The following is a 21,709-nucleotide window of genomic DNA, read 5'->3' on the forward strand; positions in this document are numbered from 1 at the left end:
ATGCTCTCCTTATTAAACCAGAAGAAGAGCCAGAAAGACAATTGCTGGGAGCAGTAAGGCAAGTGTTTAAAATCAAAGTTGTTGTGACTTGATGTTATTAGAGGTTCTCCAGCCTGAATAGAAATATAGAACTTCTTATATTCAGCAACTTGGCGCTTTTTTTTTTTTTAACACTAATGCTTAAGGTTCAGATATGTAATTTATTTCCAAGATACCATACATTCGTCTGATATAGGCTGCAGAGTAGCATATTTTGTGCTTTACTGTAATAAAAAGAAGTTTTTTCTGCCTTCATCAAAAAAAAACCCCACAAAAAAGGCCAGAGCCAAACATTTTGGAAAGTCTCCACACAAAGCGCAGCGCCGCAGTGCCAACACCCCTGTGCGGGGCAGCCGCGGCCCCGCGGGCCTCCGGGCGGGCGGAGCTCCCCGCTCGGGGGGCGGTGGCTCCAGGCGCTCCCCCCGAGGGGCTCCCGCCCGGGCAGAGGCGATGCGGCCGCCGGGATCAGCCCCCCCGCGGCCCCCGGCACCGCCCAAGCGAACCGGCGCTCTCCGCGCTGCACAAGCGCCAGGACTACACCTCCCGGCTGTCCCGGGAGCGAAGCCGCCTCCTCTCCGCGGGGCGGCTGGGAAGTGTGGTCACCGCCGCCCGTTCCGCTCGGGCGCCGCCCGGGCCGGGGCCCCGCGGAGCGCAGCGGGCGGGGCGGGGCGGCCGCAGCGCGGCGGGCGGCGGGCGGAGCGCGGCCCCCCCGCTGCCAGGGGCGGGAGCGCGGCGCCGGCCCCGCCCGTGGCGCTCCGTGGAGCTGTTCAGCGCCCAGGTGCTGAGTCTCCCCGCGGCTTACGGAGGCTCCGGTGGCGTTCCCTTCCCACCGCTCCCCGGCGCGGCCATGGCCCCGCCGCTCAGCCGCCTCCGCCAGGCGTTCTGAGCGCCCGCCCGCCCGCCGCGCCCCGGCGTGGATGCAGCAGCTCCAGGCGCCCCTGGCTCCGCGGGGGAAGGCGGCAGGTAAAGCCTTTCCCTTCCCGCCCATCCGCATTGCATCCCCGCCCGCCCTCCGCTCGGAGCTGCCGGCTCGGAGGGCTCTTGCCGAGCCGAGAGCCGGAGGCTGCCGGAGGCGCGAGTTGTGTGCAGGGAGCGAGCTCCGCGAGGCGCGGGGAACAAAGCGGGGCGGTCCAGATGTTTTTTGAGTAGTTTCGGTATTTTAGTTTCCGGGGAGTGGGGAAGGGAAGAGCGGGATGGCTGGTTAACTGCAAATATCTGTACTTAGATGTAGGGGAAAAATACCCCTACGTACATTCATTTGTTCATGGAATCACATTCCTATTCTCATGGTTCAGCAGGAGAAAAGACGTGTTTGTCATACAGGTAAGACAGTGCTATAGTCAAGACTGCAAAATGGTTTCCTTCAGTAGCCTCCTTAACTGTAATGCTTGTATAGATTTTGCACTGCAATAATTTCTTATTTCTTTCCGTGTGGATTACCAGCCCCACTGAAGAGCTAGGACAAGCAGCAGAAGGTCAGAGTAGCAGTCACAGTGTTTCTGTGACAAGGTGTCGGAAAAAGAGGAAAAAATTCCACTGTATTTAAGGCCAAATGGGAAGTTGCATCCTACATAAAGTCATTTACAGCCAAGCATTGTGCTGTTATGCCTGATGCTTCAGGCTTCCTCTTAGTGCTGGGTGATGAATAGGGAATTGAGCAAGCATATTAACCATGCATAATCAAGCAGCAAGTGTTCTTCACTGCTTGTGTGTGTAGTACCTTCTGTCGCAGGATCAGCGAGTATTCCTGAGCTATCAAAAGACTTTTTCACCCTAAATTGGGTAGGATGCAGCTGCACCCTTTTTGTGTTGTTGGTAAAACAGGTTAACTTGCACTTGTGAGAGTGGCAGGGGAAGGGGAAGCCTGGCAAAACAGAAACTCAGCACTTTTCTCAGGTGAAGATGGTAAGAAAAGTTTAACCCAGGAGACTGCATGGAGTCAGAGCAGGAACTTCTACAGTTTCTGTGCTGATTTTCAAAAGAAGCTGAAGAACCAAACTGAGGTTTAAAAATAGCTTCCTTTAGAAAACCAAGTGCAGTCTGATTAGCATACTCTTAGCACTTTGCCTTAACTTACTTCTACCCTGTATCTAGAATTTGTGTAGTAAGTATCTCCTGCTCCCTGTGTTACTGTATCACTATCAGAAGAAAGGAGCCAGAAAAACAATTGCAGGGAGCAGTAAGGTAAGTGTTTAAAAGTAAAACTGTGGGACTCACATAAATTCCCATAATATTAAAGATTCTCAAGTCTGGACAGAAATATAGTACTTCTCACTTTCATTGACTTGGCTTTCTTTTTTTTACAATTTTTTGTACTAATGATTAGGGGTTCAGGTATGTAATTAATTTCTAAGATAGGGTGCGTTCAATTTTTCTTATCAAGGCTACAGATTAACAGATTTTGCGCTTTGCTGTAATAAAAAGAAGTTGAATAGATTGAATGCAGTCTGACAGTCATCTCACATCCAGAAGCTCTCCTTCCAATAGGCACCTTGGACATGCAGGAGCATAACATCTGGCTTTTAACAGTAGCCTTTTAGGGATCAATTGAGTTAATAATTACAATAGTGCTTTACCGTAAAATTAAAAATCAATTTGTGCACATGACTGTGTGCAAGGCAAGCTTCCCCTCACACCAGCAGAATTAGATTTCCTGACACAGCTCCTCCCTACCTCTGCCTTTTAGTCTAAGCACCATCAAAGCCTCAGAGCACGTGATCAGCTATGTGTGATTTAAGCGATGCTATTGAATTTTTTCCACAGGGAACAATTACTATAGAGTGACAAGTCAACCATTTTGATCTTAACAGATCCAGCTCTGTTTAGTGATGGTAACCATAGCATACTCTGCCTAACCCAGTCTGAATATCTCACTGTAGCAGGTTGCTTCTAATTTAAAAGGACACTGTTAAACCTTAAAATAACTTCTCATTTTGGGGTAGGAATGAGAGGCTTTATTTGAAGCTTTATATGAAGGACGTTGTAGACATTTCAGCTCTGTGTTTGCAGTTGCTGCTGCCTGCAACAGCCCTCAGGAAGCCACTAAAATATGAGAAAAGCTAAACAGCATGCTCTGACCACACCCCTACATTGCCATAATTCAGAAACTGAGACTCTGTGCTTGCTGCCACATTCATATTTCTACCTGGTCAGTTAGGACAAAGAAAAAGCTGCTTTGTCCTAATGAAGCCAGTACAGCATGCTTTTAATACAGCCAGTGATCTGGGCTTCCCAAAATATATTAAAAAAGACTCTTGTGTTCCCCCAACATTGTTTATGCTAAAGGCTATTGCAAATAGAATATTTCTGCTAATTACTTGTATGTCAGCTTGGGCAATAAACGATCAATACTTTACTGATGTAGGATCCACAGCAACTTTCTGTGTGCAGTTATCATGCATTCAGCACAGCAAATTAAATCTCAAGTTGCAGTTTCTTTGTGCAAATGTTTATTTTAACTTCCAAAGGAGACTGCTGAAGTCATGGAAATGTTTCCATTTCACTTAAGTAAAAGTCTATTTTTCAAAAAGTCTTGAACAGAAACCTGACCCGGATATATTTTTAATGTTGGAGCCACTGTTATGATCACACTATACAGCAACACAGAAAGGGCAGGGTTGTTTTGAGCACAATCTGTACAAAATTACTATAGTTAAATCAGCATGCACTATAGAAAACCAGAGACTTTTTAACTGCTGTCTGTATGAAGGAGAATGACAGGACACATACCTGAGAGAATCATAGTACTCTGTATTACCAAAACATCTTTTTAATATTGTCCTCTGTGTACTGCTGAGATGGCTTATGTATTTTCTACAGCTCTAAAAAGAGAAAAAATAATTTAATATATTGTATAGTGCAAATTTTCTGCTTGAATTCTAGAAATTCTTGGCATTAAACATAACTAGATTTTACTTATCCCCATAAAAGCCTGTAAATTGTTATATGATACTCCCAAGACTACCCTTTAAAAAAGGCTTTTAAATGCACACTGTAATAAGCAATTATGTACTGCTTCATTTTAGAAGAAAGGGCCTGCTAACTAAAAAGGAACAATCCCAGTGACTTGCTTCAAGTAGCTAGTAATATTTTCAGTGATTTTTGAAGGTATAGTTTCTAACTTCTAAATATTTGACTGTAGTGTTTATGCATTTAAGTTCTCCACAACGCTCCACAACAGAAGAAAATTGTAGCTGTACTCCAGCCATTATTGCTATAATCATGTACTTTTATGTCTCATAGGTCAAAGCCACTCTAAAATCTGGGAAAATGTTAGACTATGGTTGAATTGTGACATTGTTGTAAAAAGGGACAATCCACAATTTGAGCTGACAGCACAATGCTGACAAGATTTGCAGAAATATTCACTTCCATTTTATTTTGTCTTGAACAAGTAGTTTCTGAGAAATGGGCAGTTTGGAGACAGTATTTATGTAGAATTGCAATGAATACAAGATTTTCCTCCTTGAGTAAGTTCTACTCAGTTTTGTTTCTAGTGCTTGGGATGGGGGCAAGGAGAGGAAAACTATGGGACAGAGGACAAGCCCTGGACACACAGTTGTACTTATCTGCTGGGAAGGCAGCAGATTTTGGTGATTCCTGACTTGGTTGTGCACATACTGCCCTTTGAGGGCTCTACTGTCAGAGCCACCCAGCTTTTACTCTCAAAGGAGGCAGAATGCTGTCAGGCCTTAAAGAAGTGACCAACAAACATCCTCTTGAGTCAAAGCAGGAGTAGGGAATTTTATGATTACAGAAAATCTTGGTAAATGTGAGAAAGACTGAGAAATCTCTCACTCTTGAATCTTGTGCTGCAAGTTTGAGGTTTAACAGGCATATTTAAAGAACAGAAAGCTCGCTCTGTGTGAGCTGACCCCAGTCTCCTCAGTGGGAGTAAGTGCCTGGGCAGAGTGCCTGCTCCTCTGTCAGTGATGATTATTCTCTCTGGCCTAATAACTGATAGTTTGCATTCTTCACTCACCTGCTGTTTTACAGAACAGAGGTGATGGACCTGGACCAGCACCTGTTTGTAAGAACTGCATGAAACAATTTGTTCTGTTGTTTTTCAGATTTCTTTTTTTGCCCTTTTTGAGATATGTCTGAGGCTGCTATCAAAAAATTACACTTGGGGTTTTTTAGATCTCTTGCTGTCTGTCGTCAAAAAATGTAACTTGACAAAATTTGCAAATACAGACATCTGAGATATTCCACATGAACACACAGGACCAAATTATTGAAAATTTCTGAAACAAACAGAATTTTCATTAGTTTCCATTTAAGATGGTTATACAGTCTTCTTTGAATTTGGAACCAAGATGTCTCAGAAATTATAAAAGAAGGGTAATCTATACATAACCAATATTCCACTCACAAGAAGTTTATCCTCTGCCTGTCCACTTAGCTTTATGCCAGCAAAAAAGGATTATTGCTACATTTGCAGCAGAGAGTTGCTCTGGTGACATGGTTTCCTATCTTTGCTTTGGAAGTGCATTGAAACTTTAACATCACTAGTACAAAACAGAAAAACATTAAACTGGCATCCTAAAAGTATGGGAAATTATTTTTAAAGGTGCCCTTTGTTAACATTCACACAGCATCTGTTGAAACTTGTGCTTTGGGAAGTAGTGTTTGACCTATGACACAGCTCAACTACAGAATAAGAACAAGATTTAACAATTCAGTTCAGTTTTGAGATAATTAAAAATACATATTCTTCAGATAATAGGAAGATGTTTACTCTAGAACTATGTTACCAGGGAACAATTAAAAAACATAGGCCGAGAAATCCTGATTTAAATATGAATTACATCAATGCTTAGACTTCTATTACTGTCTTATGGGAAAAACCCCACGAGAGCTGCACTAGGAGCTCAGAGCAAGCTGCAGAGAGCACGTTCTGGGCTCTGTTCTGGGGAGCTCATTGCTGTCTCCAGGAGTACAGTCAAGGAAAAAGTTTAACGTGGGTTTACTGTACAATCACATCCCCACCCCCACTCCCTTGTCTTCTAAAAGGCATCAACTTGAACAGCATTCTATTACTGTTACATAATTTCAAAGTTTAACCACATACAACTGCTTAAATCTGAAAGCTGAGATAATAAATGCAAGACAAGTATTTTCTCTGAGGTACTTAAGACTTCTGTTAACTACTGTTCTTCAAGTACAATCTATTTCAGTATTAACAATAGCAAAAATACTCTTTAAAGTGACAAGCAGTATCTGTCACTCAAAAGTACACACGCTTTAATATATTTTAAAATTGACTCAAGTAAAAGAGAGATAATAACTGGATTCCATCTGTCCCTCTTGACTATTTCTAAATGACTTAACATTGATTAACAGTTTTGATTTAACACAGGGTTTTGGTGATTTTTAGCTCTTTCCCACCAACACTGTAATTCAAGTACAGTAGAAGCTTTTCACTTTTAAGCAGGATGTCTTACTTCAATCTTTTCTCTGCCAAAAGAAGAATTAAGTGGCCATTTTATCCCTTTCATTTACTCCAAACATTGGTACAGCCATGTTGGAAAAAAGGGTAAAATTCCATTGATTTCTTTTGGGTAACTGCATTGCAAAGAGGCTAGCAGAAAAATTCATGATCAGGAAGATGTGAAACTTTGTTTTCTTTCTTTACTTAGGAGCTATTGGCTGGAGAAAAAGCAGAGTTTAACCCTTTCTGGGAAGAGATAATATCAAAGGAAAGTAAGCCGCAATCTGTTGAGAGGCTGTAGCTTTCTGTACAGGCTACTCCACCATTCCCATATTGCTAAGCAGAACTGTCATTGAGAACAATGAGAAATTCTGTCTCAGTGAGAAATGACAAGTGAAAATACATCAGAATTATAAGTGTGCCCTGAAACACTTCAAATATCACAGACTAGAAGAAAAAAATACTCAGTTCCTGACTCCTTCATCACAGTTACTTCTGTGAAATCAGCACTGCCATAGAGATGAGAGATCAAAGATTTATAGCTTTTCCTCTAGGAGTCCTTCATTGAGCTCAAAGCTGAACTCCATTAATGACCCTACCAGCAGAAAGAAAAGACAGAGAGAGTCTAGAAAACCCAGCATGGACAGGAGTCTCTCATCCAAGCTAAGGAACTGGGAACAAAAAATGAAGATAAGAATCTTGTTAAGTTTATAATTTCTTTGTGAACTGTTAAGTGTTAGTAGATCTAGTCAGAGGATAGAGAGCAGTTGGTGTTCTCTTGTTGCCATGAGTGAGAGGAAGGAAGGATAAAATCCCTCTTGGAATCCCTTAGTGTCTCTTTGAAAGAGAAAGAGATGGAGGAAGAGTCCCTGAATATGAATTCCTGGGCAGGTGGATACAGACACTGCTGGCACAGGCTGGAGACAGGAGTCCTGCTAGTGCCAGAGGATACACACAGAACCCCTTTCTCATGACAGAGCTTTAAGCTGTTGTTACTCTGCAAGCCTGGCAAGACAGAGCAAATAAAGATGACTCTGTAGATTAAAAACAGTCCTCCATTGATTCTAGTCCTAGGGAAACTTTTCTTACTCCCACAGCAAAGCTGGAAAAATTACTGAAAAGACCTAGTCCAGACAGAGTGCAATTATGTAAATTACTCTGCTGTCAGGGTATCAGCTATATGATAAACATTCCTTTGAAAGGACAGTCTACAATGGAAATGAAGCACAAGAAGTTGGCTACCACAGCCTGGCAAACATAATTCCAATGTATATTGCCGTAAATAAATGGGAATATCTTGGATATAAATGGATTTTTATTCACTGTGAGAAGGCCTGAACTTGCCATTTCACCTTTCTTGTTAAACTATTGACTTCCAAATAACATGAGTGACAGAAGTAGATATTTGCAACTTTTTAAAAACCAGTTTCCTGATAATTTCTTAGAACCTGGACTTTAGCCCAATATTCACTTTTTTATGTCTTCCGAAGCAAAACATAATGTAGCCAAGGGACATAGGGTGAAAAAGTACAGGTACAGCTAAACCTTTATTGAACACAGACACGCTTGTTGAAAGTTTCTGTGATGCACAGCACACAGGCTGCTGCTGCACATACCTAATTGCAATAGTCCTGCAAGAAAAGGCTATGGAACATGGAAGAATCAATGTATAGGTACAGAACCCTACCCTACCGGACCACTAGGGCAGCACAAAAAGAGTGTTCTTTCTTAGTGTTGACTCTTTGGAGTTTCCAAGACAATCTTCACAAGTAACTTACAGCAAATATGTGATGTTCATCTCAGCCAGCTGATACAATGAATTGCTTTCATTATTTCCCAATGGCATGGTCCTTCAAGTCTAGCTTATACATTAACCTTGCAGATTTTACACAGTAAACTTTAGTCAGCTAAGACAAGTCCTAAAAGAAAGAACAAAAGAAGAAAAAAACAACCCAATGTAGGTTTCATTCAGGTCTCATTCTCATCATGTCTTAATGTTTTTTACTATTACTTCTCACACTATTTTTTCTTGCACAAACAAGTTTCAAATGTCACACCTAAGAGGAGGAAAAGGATTTTTAGTTTGTTTGGTTATTGTAAATAAACACATCCATTATGCCCATTCTCTCCTTCACCTGGTGGTCTGCCAGCAGCTGCCTACAATTCTTCAAAAGGACTCTGTAACACAGTCACAAAGAAAGTTTTCCTCCATGCAATCTCAGTTTCAAATGAATGTATTTCCTTCCCATAGAAACTAGGAAAATCCTGACAGATGGAAGAACCAGTAAACAGCTTCAGTCCTGGAATGGCTGCATATTAACTCTATGTCAGGCAGAGATTACAGCTCTAATTTCATAATCTGCCTCTGAAGAGCTACTCTGACAATACTGCAAGGCCCAGCTCAGATTTCTCCATTTAGAACTTACCTATAAAGTCTTTCTTTCTGTGCCACAACACAGTTGTTTTTACAGACTAGGAACAGTCTCTTAATTCAGTTTCTTATTGAACACATAATAGGTAAATGGAACACCATGCCATGCCCTGTTTTAAAAAGTATGGAAGAGAATAGTAAACTCTAAACAGTGATGTTCCTATTACTTCAGGTTGCAATGAGCAATTCTTGCCAACTGGGTGTGACTTTCTCACATAGTTTTGATAAAATATAAATCTATTTAATTATAATACAATGTAAAAACTATGATGAAACTAAAGCCCCAATGGAATGATTTTATTAGCCTAATATAAAAACTAAGTTTTTATTCACTTCACACTTCCTTAACTATATTGGTGGAAATTCTAGCTGGTGTGTTAGCAGGAATTATCTTTGATAACTGAGATTATTGAAAGCATAAAATCTTGAAATCTGATGAGGCCTAACTTTTTTTTTTTTTTTTTAAGAAGGAATTAATTGAGATTCCTTTTAGTTAATAGCATGCTAAGTAGTAGCTGGCTCCTTCTAGCCTAGCATGTAAGTAGATTTTGTCTGCTCTTAAAATACCCTTCCAATCATATTCTGGTGAATAGTTTTATTCTTCTGAAACCAGTTTACATGTTATTTCAAGCAGAGTAAATTATCATAGGTGGTGTGTTCACCTAAAAGAGGCATTGCTTAATGTTCATGGGATAATGGTTGATTTGAACCTAGGCTACAGAGTATGTCCTGGGAACAAGAAGGGAAGATAAGTTGTAGCTGACCAGCTTTCCCTGCACCTTTCTTGGATTTGGATACTTGCTCTTCTTAGCATAAGACATCTGTAGCTTCACTTAATGAGAGAAAAAGTATATTACCAGTTCTCTGTTGAAGATTTCTGGACAGTTGCAAATTTCTTTGCCTCTGCTGGTTATATTTAATCATAAGACTTGCCATGATCACACCTGAGTACCTCCCTTAATAGGGTTTTGGAGACAATCTCTGCTGTCACCTTCCTACTGGAAGTCACATTCTGGAGTTAGGGAATTGATTTGCCTGAGACAAAGACAGAAAAGAAATTAATTTACTCTCTGCTATGCTGCTGTCTTGCTTGACTGTTTTCCCTTTCACCTGTGCACAAAGGGAAAAAAGGCCTGAGCAATGTCAGAAAAACACTGTGTAACTTAGTAAAACTTCTGTACTACTGGAATTACTTAGTACACTGGTATAAATTCTGCTACCACTACGGCAATACAGCTTTAACTTGCTAGGCCAGAAGGGATGAATGTATTATGAACACACTTCTACCAGCATAAGAGCATCACAGTGTGAGAAGACCTGTTTCAGTGGCAATGTTTAGTTTGGGAGCAAACCTTTCTCAGATGGGCAGTCCCTCATGAGAGGCATTAAATGACAGGTCTAAATTTATCCTGGAGGTACAAAATACAGTAGGGAAACAAAATCCATCTTACTAATTATTAGTTACAACTGTAAGCACACTCAGTTTTCTTTATCATTAAGAAACGCTAAGTGTGGAAGAAATCCAGGAGATTATAAACAATGACATCTAACATGCAAATCAAGTGGGAATTTTAATCTTCTGGGGCTTCTTCATTGTGGACAGCTGCCAGCTGCAGATGCTTGGCTGACTAATTGGCACTAGGAATAAACAATATTTGAGTTTGTCCAGGAAAGGAGCAGAAGGTCTGAGAAAGGATTATCAATATACATTAAAAAGAAAAAAAGCTGGTATGTCTCTATGGAAATTACTATCTGTGTAGTTTATTTTTACAACTGAAAATTGCACTCTACCCAAGTAGTTGATTATAAAGCTCTCAACACTATCTAACTGAATCGTAGCTATTGGAAGATTATAAAGCAAGCATAGTGTACAAAAATAAACCAAACTGCTACTATAATAAGGAATACTATACTCTCAGGGTGTCATAAAGCAATTTTGCATCCAGGCCTGACTGGCTTGCAAGCAAATACAACTTTTCATCAAAAAGATTGCTAGATTGTTTAGCAATATGCCAGCCCCTGAGCTACAAGACAATCTATCCTATCTATGACACTGATACCACCACAAAGAAGTTATTATCTAACTTATTGACAAAAGATAACATTCTTACACTTCTCAGGCTATTACCTGACTCGGGTAATATCTGAAAGTACCTAGATGCTTCTTGCAGTGATTGTAGAGTTACTGTGCCACAACAAACAGAACTGGATTGGGCCTTCCTTGCACTCAGACATGCAATCCCCAGATAGAATTCAGGGACAAGTTGTCAAATTTTCTTAAATTCACTCTAAAACTTCCAGGAAAAGAAATGAAGTGATAGACAAAAAACTTGCAAAGGAACCTGTAAAAAGGATGCAGAAGAAAGCATAGAGATATGCTTTTTGAAGGGATAGAGAGGATTGAAATATAGGATATTTATGCAACATGATATGCTGTGCAGCAACAATTGTTCTAAAAGCTTCTGAATAAAAAATTAACAGCTGATGGCATACTCACTAGGACTTACATCTAGTCTGAGAAGGAGAGTTGTTAAGATAGTGAGTGAGCCAGCAAGACAGATGGCTGGTGAAGGAACTGACACTGCAAGAGCTGGAACATTCAGCAGAGAGGAAAAACAACAGCTATACCCATGAAGGGACTGCTGCCAAGCACGTCAGTGAAGTGAGCAGAATCACACAATTTCACCAGTTTCTATAAAAATGTCGCTGATGTGCTGAACTGCAGGCAATGTATAGGGCCCGAGCTGACAGTTCCGCATCAGCACAGAACAAATAGACAAAGGAATAATTAAAAGGTCATTACCTGAAAAAACAGCAGCAAATAGCTCAGAGAAGTGAAATTATACAGGTGAGCAAAAAGAGATTCTACAAGTGAGGAAATAGGCTCGAGAGGCATAAGCACTGAAGAGAGAAATATATCACCTAGCATTCATTTGCAAAAACTACCTCTTGTATTCAATATGAAAAACAGTGTCAGAAGCTAAGGATTATGACATCACCTCACCCTTCCTCCCCAACTGTTTACTAAGAATAAAATAGTTTCCACAAAGCTTGCATTTCTCACAGCTACAGATTTACTATCAGTAACATTCCAGACATTCATAACAGTCAGCTCCAACACCTGCATCTTGAAACCCACTAAATATTTGCAGTCAAGTTTCCACATACTTTCAAATATTTTTAGTACAATCCACTTCTCTTTACACTGATAAAAATATCCCTGAAAAATCTGGCCATAACATATTGTAGAAAATTGAGTGAATTAAATGCACAGGGTTCAGGGGTTGTAGGAACAAGTCTGAGAACTGAACAGCTTTGCATGCACAAGGAGGTGTCGTGAGATCTCATGAAAACTGATCTTGAATTTTGATACCATCATGAGGAGAAATAGTTCTGACAAAAAAGGAGGTTTAGAATAATACCCCAAATGAGCACCTTGTTAAAATAATAGTTTCTACATTGACTTTCAGTTAGCCAAGTTACTCTTTCCTTTTACCTTTCCTTATTACTTTTCCGGCCCATTACTGCTGCCAATCATTGAGAACAAGAGGAAAACTGCATCCTTCTTTTGAGTTCTGTGATGGTGTTTCTGTATTTAGCATTTCCACACAGACATACACTGAAGTGCACCTTGTTTTCATTAATCGTGCACAGTATAATAAGTGTTTAAGCTGTACAATTCAAGAAAAACAGCTCATTGCTGAAGATAGATCTCCAGAAATTCTTTAAGCACTGATGAGTCTATTATGACTACTGCAACAGAAAAATGACTAAGGTATGGACTCGTAGAATATTAAAAATCATGTCAAATTTTGTACAGAATATGATTATCTTTCTGGTATTTGGGAAATTAAATTACTTTTCAAGATGCAGAAAAAATTTAATATAGAGGCCAGGAAAACTAATTAAATAAACAGTATGGGACAGTTCCAAAATGTTATAGATCACACATTAATGCAAAATGCCAACATAATTATGAAGAACTCAAGTCAGGCATCAATAAAGGTAGTAGGGCTTATTCATTATTATCAGTTAAGGCACCCTTTCCCTGGTTTAAGAACTGTGTTGTTAAAGGTTTGTTGCATATCATTAGAGCGATACAGGTAAGATGAAGCGAGGCTTTATCTCAAGAGGGCAATGACACTTTATTCTGAGGCCAACGTTAGACACCTCCGAACAAATATCACATTGAGATGAATAACACACAGATCACACTTCATTTAGAGTAGAACACCGGCGGAGGTTTCGCCCTTCACCAGCGCACCTGGCTCCCGGGAGCAGGAGAATCTCTGACCGAAACCCTCTGAGCCACCGCCGCCTCAGCGACCTCAGCGGCCTCAGCGTCCCCACCCTCACACCGCGCTCCCGCCCTCACCGCCGGCCCCGCCCCTGCCTCCGGGCAGCCAATCAGAGCGCGCTTGCCTCCGCCCGTGCCGCCGGACAGCCAATCAGAGCGCGCTTGCCTCCGCCCGGGCCGCCAGACAGCCAATCAGAGCGCTCGCGGCGGGAAAGCGGGACGCTGGCGGCAGCGCGTGCGGGTGGACGAGCGCGCTGTGGGCGGCTCCGTCGGGGCAGGGCAGCCGCCTCAGCTGCCAGCGCCGGGGCGCTCCTCCGCTCGGGTGTGTCACGGTAGCCTTGCAGAAGGAGTGAGAATGAGGGAAAAGAAGCCAGGAAAAACCTGGAGGACAGCAGGAATAGCAACAGCTGAAAGAGGCCGGTGGGCGGGCGGCGCGGCCCCCGTGTCCGCATGATGGGTCATTTCCTCGGAGCGGGACTTCTGCTTGTAAAGCTCTCGGTTCGCTTTCTCCAGCGTTGTCGTTGGAAATTAACCCTCCTGAAGCTACTTAACAGCATGAAGCAAAAAGGTGTTTCAATGGCAGTAGCTTTATTAAGTAATTAAATATTTCATTAAGTAATTTGTTATTAAATAAGAATTGTTTTAATAGATTTTTTTTTCTGTCGGTGTGCCGATCCTTTCCCAGACCGCACCGAGCTGAAATCAAAGCCTGGTTACAGTTTCTCTTGAAGGGAGATGCGAGGTGAGGCTCAGGGCAGATGTGCCCATTTCAGGGCATCTCACGAGGGACCAGCCCAGTGCTCAAAACGGGACACGTTTAGACACGATACAAACAATATCGTGTTTTAGTTAGACACGAACAACAATAAATAAGTAAGTCTTGTAGGACAATTCTTTCCTCTGAAGTTACTGAGAAATGATGGAAGCAGAGGAAGCACATGGATCTGCCATCCTCTCCCTCTTAAGTGAGTGAACCTGTAAATTGGGTAAGCACTCTTAATCCTCGAGGGTAGCCTGGGATGACTCCTCTGTAAGCCTCCATCAGATTTTATTGAGGCTTTAGGATCTTGGGATCAAATTGATTAGCTATTCTGTGTTGTGTTTGCTCAAGGGACAGGAAGGAAACATTAAATTACGCCCACCTGAGGTTACTTGCTAATGAATAATGTAATTATACACCAGGGTATTAGAAGGGTTTTACATTTAATCCCTTATGTTTTTGTTGTCTCTTAAGAATCATCTATGTTTGGATAAGCTAGAATTAACATTGCCTTTTTGAACAGTCTGTATTTGTGACCACAATAAAAATACTTTTTGTTAGGAAAATAACATGTTTAAATTATCAGGGCAGGTGGCAGAAGTAAAAAACCGAGTACTTCATGCATATGTTTTAAAGGCAAGAGTTCCTTAACAGATGCACTGAGATTTCTCCTCATAGCTCTGAGTACAGCAGAAAAAGGATGGTTCTTTTTCTATGTGGCAGTTCAGAAAACTAATGGAAAATTACTTTCTAGTGTAATAACTATATGAATTGGCCAAAACTGTCATTTCAGTTTTACATTTGAACACAGAAGCATAAACAACTACTATACTGCTAAATTCTAATATCCTCAAATAAACTCCAGTACAGAACAAGTTTTATTCATGCCTGTGGGACAAAGCATTGTGCTGAAGGTGGAATTTTGGCCTTGGTATTTCATATTAAAGTTCAAAGCTGTGAAAGCTTTAAAATATGTCATTCAATCTCACTTTGCACAACACTTCCTTTCTGGAAGTGAGTTCTGGGGTGTGTGTTAAAACTAAATGATACCATTCTAGCCCACATAAATAAGAAATAGTTACATTCTCTTTCACAACTGTATAAATTTACAGTTGGATGAATATTCTGGTTTTGTCTTGGTGGGTGGGTTTTTTTTTTTTGGTGGTTTTTTTTTTTTGTTTTGTTTTTTTTTGTTTTGTTTTGTTTTTTTTTTTTTTTTTTTTGTTTTTGTTTTTGTTTTTGTTTTTGTTTTTGTTTTGTTTTTTTTTTCCCAGTGGTGTGTAAACTGGGATAATTTAAGACACTGAACCTGATTTGGTTATAGGAAAAGTAAGGTGTGAGGGATTGCTACATTTCCCTTCAGGCCAGCTCATTGTTCTGGCTCTCATCTGCTGTCTCTAGCAACACCTCAGGCTAATATCAGTGAGGAACTGGCAAAAGGAAGATGTGCTCAGTGCTGGCTCAGAAAGGCTAATATATAAATAAAAAAGAGGCTAAACCCAAAAGTGGATGGTGCTAGTAAATGTAGTAGTAAGCTTTGTGATTTTAAATAGACTTATTCAGTAGATTTACTCTGTTCTAGGTTGCCTCTTGCCTTCTTCCTCCCCTGGTAGAAAAACAGTCAGGACTCCCTTTAGTGACTGCAGTGTTGGTTTTGAACATATGAAAATGGATTTTTAAGAGCTTGGAGCCAGGTTTTTCAAGTACTTGGCATCTATAATTGGGGCAGATTTTCAAAAGAGGTTAGCACTGACTGTTCTGAGCTCTTGTGAAGATTTGTCCATTTTGATTTTGTGCCTAACTGAACTGATTTGCTGAAAATCTGGTCTCTGTAGCTAAGCATGACATTCTTAGAATGCTGTGAGGGCAGTAATAACACTTCTAAGGAAAAAAAAAAAAAGCTGTACAGCACTCCCCACTCAGTTCAGTACCCCAAAACTGCCACCCAGAGCACAGAGTGTGTGTAAGGCAGGGTTATAAGTTGGTATCTGCTGCCAAGCAGTTTTCTAGGATTTCACAGTGAAAACAAGAATGGGTTTGCTACTTCTGTTCTGGATGTGTTTATTTAAAGTAAAAGCTGCTGTGAAAGGAAGCTATAAATGCTAGTTATAAGAGTGCAAATATATCCTATGTGTTTGGGAACCACAAGAGGAAAGTGCTTTAATTAAAAGTTACTGTAGCTGTCATTAATAATATTCTGAGTTCTGAGATAAGTGCTTCTAGAGTTGTGCTGCCTTCTGACCTGGGACCTGAGATAAACATTTTGACTGACTATCACTGTAATCAATGGTGTAAATCCTACTGAATTTGATTTTGCAGTGTTGAGTCCTATGTTAAAAGTAGCAGTATGAACAAAATGCATGTTTTGTGTTGGAAAAAAATTACTTAAGTCAGCCATGGGCCATCTTTTTTTTCTAGCAGAGCTGTTACAGGGTGGTAATATTGATTTATGTGGTCTTTCTGGCTAGTTATGTCAATTACTATTGCAGATTACTGCAGAAGATTTCTATTTCTGTTTTCAAATCATTCCTTTTAGTTGAAATTAATTTAGTGTCCATTTCTGCAATGTTTTGGCCTTGTCTTTGGTCTCTTAATCACTATGTCTGAAGAATGAATTACTAATTGTTGCAGCTGAAGAAAAAAACCCAATAATTTTCTGTGGCCTTTTGAGGGGTAAAGACAAAACAAACCAAAACAGAGCTTTATGTTTGCACACACCGTACTACTTTTATGCTGTGCTCACACAGTTGAAATAAGGAATTTGAATAATCCAGGATAAGCAAACAATAATACTGTAATTTTCATGTAGGAAGGATGGGATACCTGTCTACATGCTAGGGTTGCATTTATAGAATAGCTGAGTGAATCTCTGATAGACAAATGAAAACAAACTGAAAATGACTTCATTTGAGTTGGCAGCTCTCAGAGCAGTAAGATTCAGAGACATTCCCATAGAGGTGATAAGGGAAAAGAGATGAGCTGTTGTTGAGATACCTGCTTCACAAACCTTTCATAAAATTGAACTGGAGATTAAGGCATTGTGCTATTTCTAGTTTGCCAGTGCTAGCTGGAGTGAATTTTAGGCTTTAAAAAAAATTAATAAATTAGAATAAGATGATAATTGTAGGGATTGAAAAAACTTGTGTGAAGGGAACCGCCTATAAACTCCTACTGCTCTGTGAGCTCCAGCACAATCCTATTTTGCTTCCATTTTGTCTGGGTGGTTGAATGGAGATTGTATTTTACTTGTTACTTAACTGCCACGTTGTGTCATTATTCTGCTTTGTTGGTGTCAATTGCAAGTAAGTTTAGTGTTAAAGATTTTGACCAGGCTTTGAGAAGTGTTCTTGTGTTCGTTGTTAGCCATGGGCACAAAAATCTGGAGTTTGTTGTCCTTGTACTATTGCGCTTTATTAGAGTATATATACTCTAATAAAGACGAGTAATGGGTTTTCTGAAGCCAGTGTGCCATATAGAATCTCTGTTTACTGATATCAATTCCACAGAGCAGTTGCTAATATTTCATCTTGTGGTTTGTTTAGTTTTTAGAAGTAGAACTTGTACACTGAAATGGCAAAGCAGAGCCTGTCCTACTCTGTAGTTCCCAAAGCTGTTTTCCCAGGCACATGACTGTGTCACTGGGCTTTCTCTCTGTCTTTTATGGCATGTACTTCAGAGTCACAGTGGTAAATAAACAGCTTGGGAAAGGGTATGTTTTTTAAAAAATCGTCTTACTAATTATTTAGTATCTGCAGTTTTTGTGTTGAAAGAATCTCAAGGCTATAAAGGAGTCTCATGGCAGTCACAAGCTTCATTTTGGACAAAGAATATTTGACGTGCTTAGGATAAGACCGAGCATCCGTCACACTTTTGGAGTGGTTGGATAACTTGGCTCTGTTTTACATCTGTATCCCTTGAATGTCCTTGTGCAAATGAAAATTTAATTTGGTGGGGTTAATACACTGAATTTGATTCAGCTTGCTCCTCACTGACATTGTGAGTCCATTATGGCATCATTACTCTCCAATTACAGGCATGAAGGTGAGAAGTGACCTAGTAATGAAGGGTACACACCCAGAATGGTGTAGTGAGAATTTTACATGAGGCAAAAGGGGGGAAAAAATCTGCTACACTGATATCTGCCAAAAAGGCTATTTGTCATAAGTGACTACTTTGAAAGAGTCCCCAGGAAGGGCTTGTACTGTTGCTGGGATGTGTTTTGGGTGCAGATATCTACAATTTCTATAGTTTTATGTGCTGCATAGTAGTTGTACAGAAACCAGGTCAAGCAGTTTGGTATCTTTATATTCATTTAACTTGTGAGAGTAATGTCGAAGCTAAAGTTTAAAATAATCTAATATGGAATGAAATTTTCTGCTTTAGTGCTTAATAGTCTTTCAATTTTTTTAAAAAATACTTGGTGTCAAATGTACTCTAGAAAACACAGATATTTACTAGCATTGTTATTTAATCAATTTAATTGTATTCTGTGGTTTAAGATATTAAAAACTAACTTTGTCTCCCTTTCCAAAACATCCTTTTTCTTGTGTGAGTAGAATTTTGTGAGAGTAACTGTTATGAGATCCTGCAGGATACATTTTCAGAGAAACTGCACCTGCTGTAGATCCCTTTATTGATGCTGTTCTGAATATGCTGCAGTAAACTGAGGTTTGAGAGGAAGCAGCAGGATAATAAGTGTCAACAGGAGGCAGAGTCCATGTAAGTTACATTGTATTGAATAGTTTGATACTACTTCAGTGCATGAGTATTTTCATTCTCAAGGAAAAACAGACCCACAGAGGACTGGTGGCCTGAGAAAATGGAAGAAACCTGAGCAGCAAGGAAACAACTTCTGGTACACCAAAAATTGAAATCTAAGAAAACTGATAGACGCAGAGGCAAAAGCTGCACATTCTTTTCAGAGGATGTACCTGAAAGTTGAGGTCTTCTGACAGAGGAAGGGATCCAGTGGAATAAACAGTAAAGCTGTCAACTGGCAGAGTAGCAACTAACAGTGAATTTCATTTAGATTTTCTTTTCTCCCTTTTACCAATTTATCTACAAGTAGTCACATAAAGAGACCACAGTAGTCAGCTGTAGTGTGGTGTGCTGTGGTTCTGTGTAGTACTTTGGGGATGCAGACCCATGCTCAGTTTCAAGATGATGAAAATCAGTGCTGCTACACAGTTTTTAGCTGCATCAATTCCTTGGTTTAGTTAACTGTGCAGGGCTGCATGAGGTGCCAGTGACAAGGGCAAAAAACACCCTGCAAACACACATAGCAGGCAGGAAGAAGTGCAAACCAATCCTTTCTGGTAAAGGTTCACAGTGGCCAAGTCAAAAGTTCTGTGAACAGATGAAAAATGGTCTTGCACATAGTTTAGTTACTTCTTGCCATTTGGAATATTTTATTAAATTATTAAATATCATCTTGCATTTAAATTTGTCCAGCTTTCTGCTCTGGTTTGCGTTCTGGAAAAAATCACTGGAGTTTTCTAGGTGCTATGGAGACAGTGCTGATGTCAGAAATGTCTTCAGTGGGGGCCTGGAGAAGGGAAGCAGAAGGCTGCAGTTACTGTGGGCATGGCTGACTGTTGGTGCATAACCCAGCAGCGGAGTGCAGTGCAGAAGTGCTGAGCTGGCTGTGGATGGGCTGAGTCACACTGGCAGCAAGGTGGAAGAGCCTGTGGAGGGGCAGAGGCTGGGAGCTTTCCCCTGGTGCTGCGGTCACTTTGTGCCCTGTGGTGTCCCCACCAGCACAGCCACACCTCATGACTGCCTTGCCTTCAGCTCATGCCAGCTCAGGCACTGCCCATTTGCAGATCTGGGCCAGATTACACTGCCTGTTCAACTCCGGGTTTTTTCCTGTACCAGGAAATTATGAGGTATCTTTCTGGTACTTACATTTTCTTGACCTTTATAGACTTTTATTTTTTAAGTGGCTTCTCAACTCATGGGACTTTTATAAGACCTGATGACCAGGGGTGAGGAGACAGTATAGGTGTAGATTGAAGTGCTTCTATTAATGAAATAAATTCTTGGGGTTTTTTGTATTGAATGCTTGGGTAATGTTAAATGCTGTTGCCTTAAAAAGCTTATCACAATATCTTCCATTGAACTGGAGCAAAACTAGAAACAGTAGTACCAAAAAAACCTTCCAAACTCCAGACTTCTCCCACGCTTTGAGAAGAGCCTCCTCTTCTGTGAATCTTGAATGCAATTTTGTGCAGTTGACATCAGTGTAGAACTCAGCTGCCAAGGTCATTGGCTTGACTCTTGAGTCAGCCAGGCTGCGTGGTTCTCCCGCTTGTCTCTTAAGCACAAGAGTGATTGGACCTTGCCAGCTGCTTAGCTGTGATCTGCTCTGGCTTATCTATTGTGTCACTTGCTTTTAGTTTTTATGCTGAAGTACAGGTGAGCAGAGTCTTGGTGGTTTATTTATCGAGCTTTCTGACAAGTCTCTTTTGTTTTACCTTGCCTTGTGTTTAGAAGAACTGCTTCTAAATATTTCTTGGGGTCACCTTTCTTCCTTTCAAGTCCATCCCTTTGAAACTCTTATTTGCTGTGATACCTGTAAAGACTTTACAATGATTAAACAGTGCTTTTTGTAATTTTCACTTGTATTTTCCAGTGATTCAGTTCAATTGTCTAAAAATAAAAAGAAATATTCTGTAAGCTCTTCAGAACAGAGACTGGCTTTTTGTACAAGTGTTTAACACAGCAGGGCCCAGAAATCCAGGCAAGGACCTATCATACCACCTCAAGAGAGAAGGAAAAAGAAATGTTTCCAGGTATGAATTATTTTTTCATAGGAAGGTAAGTGTGGGGTGCCTTCAGGGATCATTTCTTCATTATGAAGTTCTCATTAATTCTAAGAATATGCAATGGCTTTTAATCAGGCTGACATGTCTACAATGGAAAGATTAAGATTTTTTTATCAATGGTATTTAGGACAACAGTAACATTTATGTGAGCTAGAATGGTCTGTGTGCTAAAATGATTCTGTTGGAAAGCTACAATTATTCTGTAAACTTCAAAATCCAGAATTCAAGATGAGAAGAGGCTGAGAATTTCTGCACTTGATTGGCTCAGCTGAAAGCTAGAGAAAAAGCACTTTGTCTTTTGTGCATTCTGTCAGCTACAACAATGCTAACCAAAGAAAGTGTCATCTCCCTGGAGTCTCTTTTTAGACAAATGTGCCATAGGGCAATAATGAATCTTAAAAGAAATTCATGATGGGAAAAAGCAGTGTTTTGCATATAAATGTTTCTAATGGAGCTATGAGCATCAGTCCTTTTGCTCTATTACATTAAAAACTACTTTGTGAATCCTTGTAGCTTTTAGTAATTCAAGACATGAAAGGTGTTATTTATTTTTATTTGTGTTATGTTCCTTATAAAATATTAAATAATCCTTTGGCCAAAAGTACTATTAAGTCTTTGAGACTGTACAGAAATATTATTCATAAGCTCAAAAGCTTAAGTTGCAACGGGTGACTTAGACAAACTGTGATCAGCAGAGAACAATTCCTACTGATCTCCTAGATGGGAGTACTACAGATAAGTAGATTAAAATCTGTAAGGAAATATATTTCTCCAGTATTGTTGACCTGATGATTTTTTTAAGAACAAGGTTATACTTTAAAGCCCCACATAAATCACCTAGATTTTGAAGATTTTTCTCTTTGTATCATCTGTCATTATTATCTTTAGGGCCTACACAGCACAGATTTCTAGCTCATCTCTTTTGCTA

The 21,709-nt window shown here is 40.2% G+C and overlaps 1 protein-coding gene across 1 annotated transcript in view; it reads left to right on the forward strand.

The window, feature by feature from the left end:
* Positions 1–709: 709 nt before the first annotated feature.
* The window catches only part of SMPD3 (sphingomyelin phosphodiesterase 3), a 104,154-nt gene continuing 83,154 nt past the window's right edge, over positions 710–21,709 (forward strand). Inside the window, exon 1 of the mRNA XM_063410856.1 lies at positions 710–1,002. The gene's annotated coding sequence lies outside the window, so the exon portion shown is untranslated. The remainder of the gene's footprint in view (positions 1,003–21,709) is intronic.

The sequence above is a fragment of the Prinia subflava genome, chromosome 13 (genome assembly GCF_021018805.1).
Source record: "Prinia subflava isolate CZ2003 ecotype Zambia chromosome 13, Cam_Psub_1.2, whole genome shotgun sequence".
Classification (NCBI taxonomy): domain Eukaryota; kingdom Metazoa; phylum Chordata; class Aves; order Passeriformes; family Cisticolidae; genus Prinia; species Prinia subflava.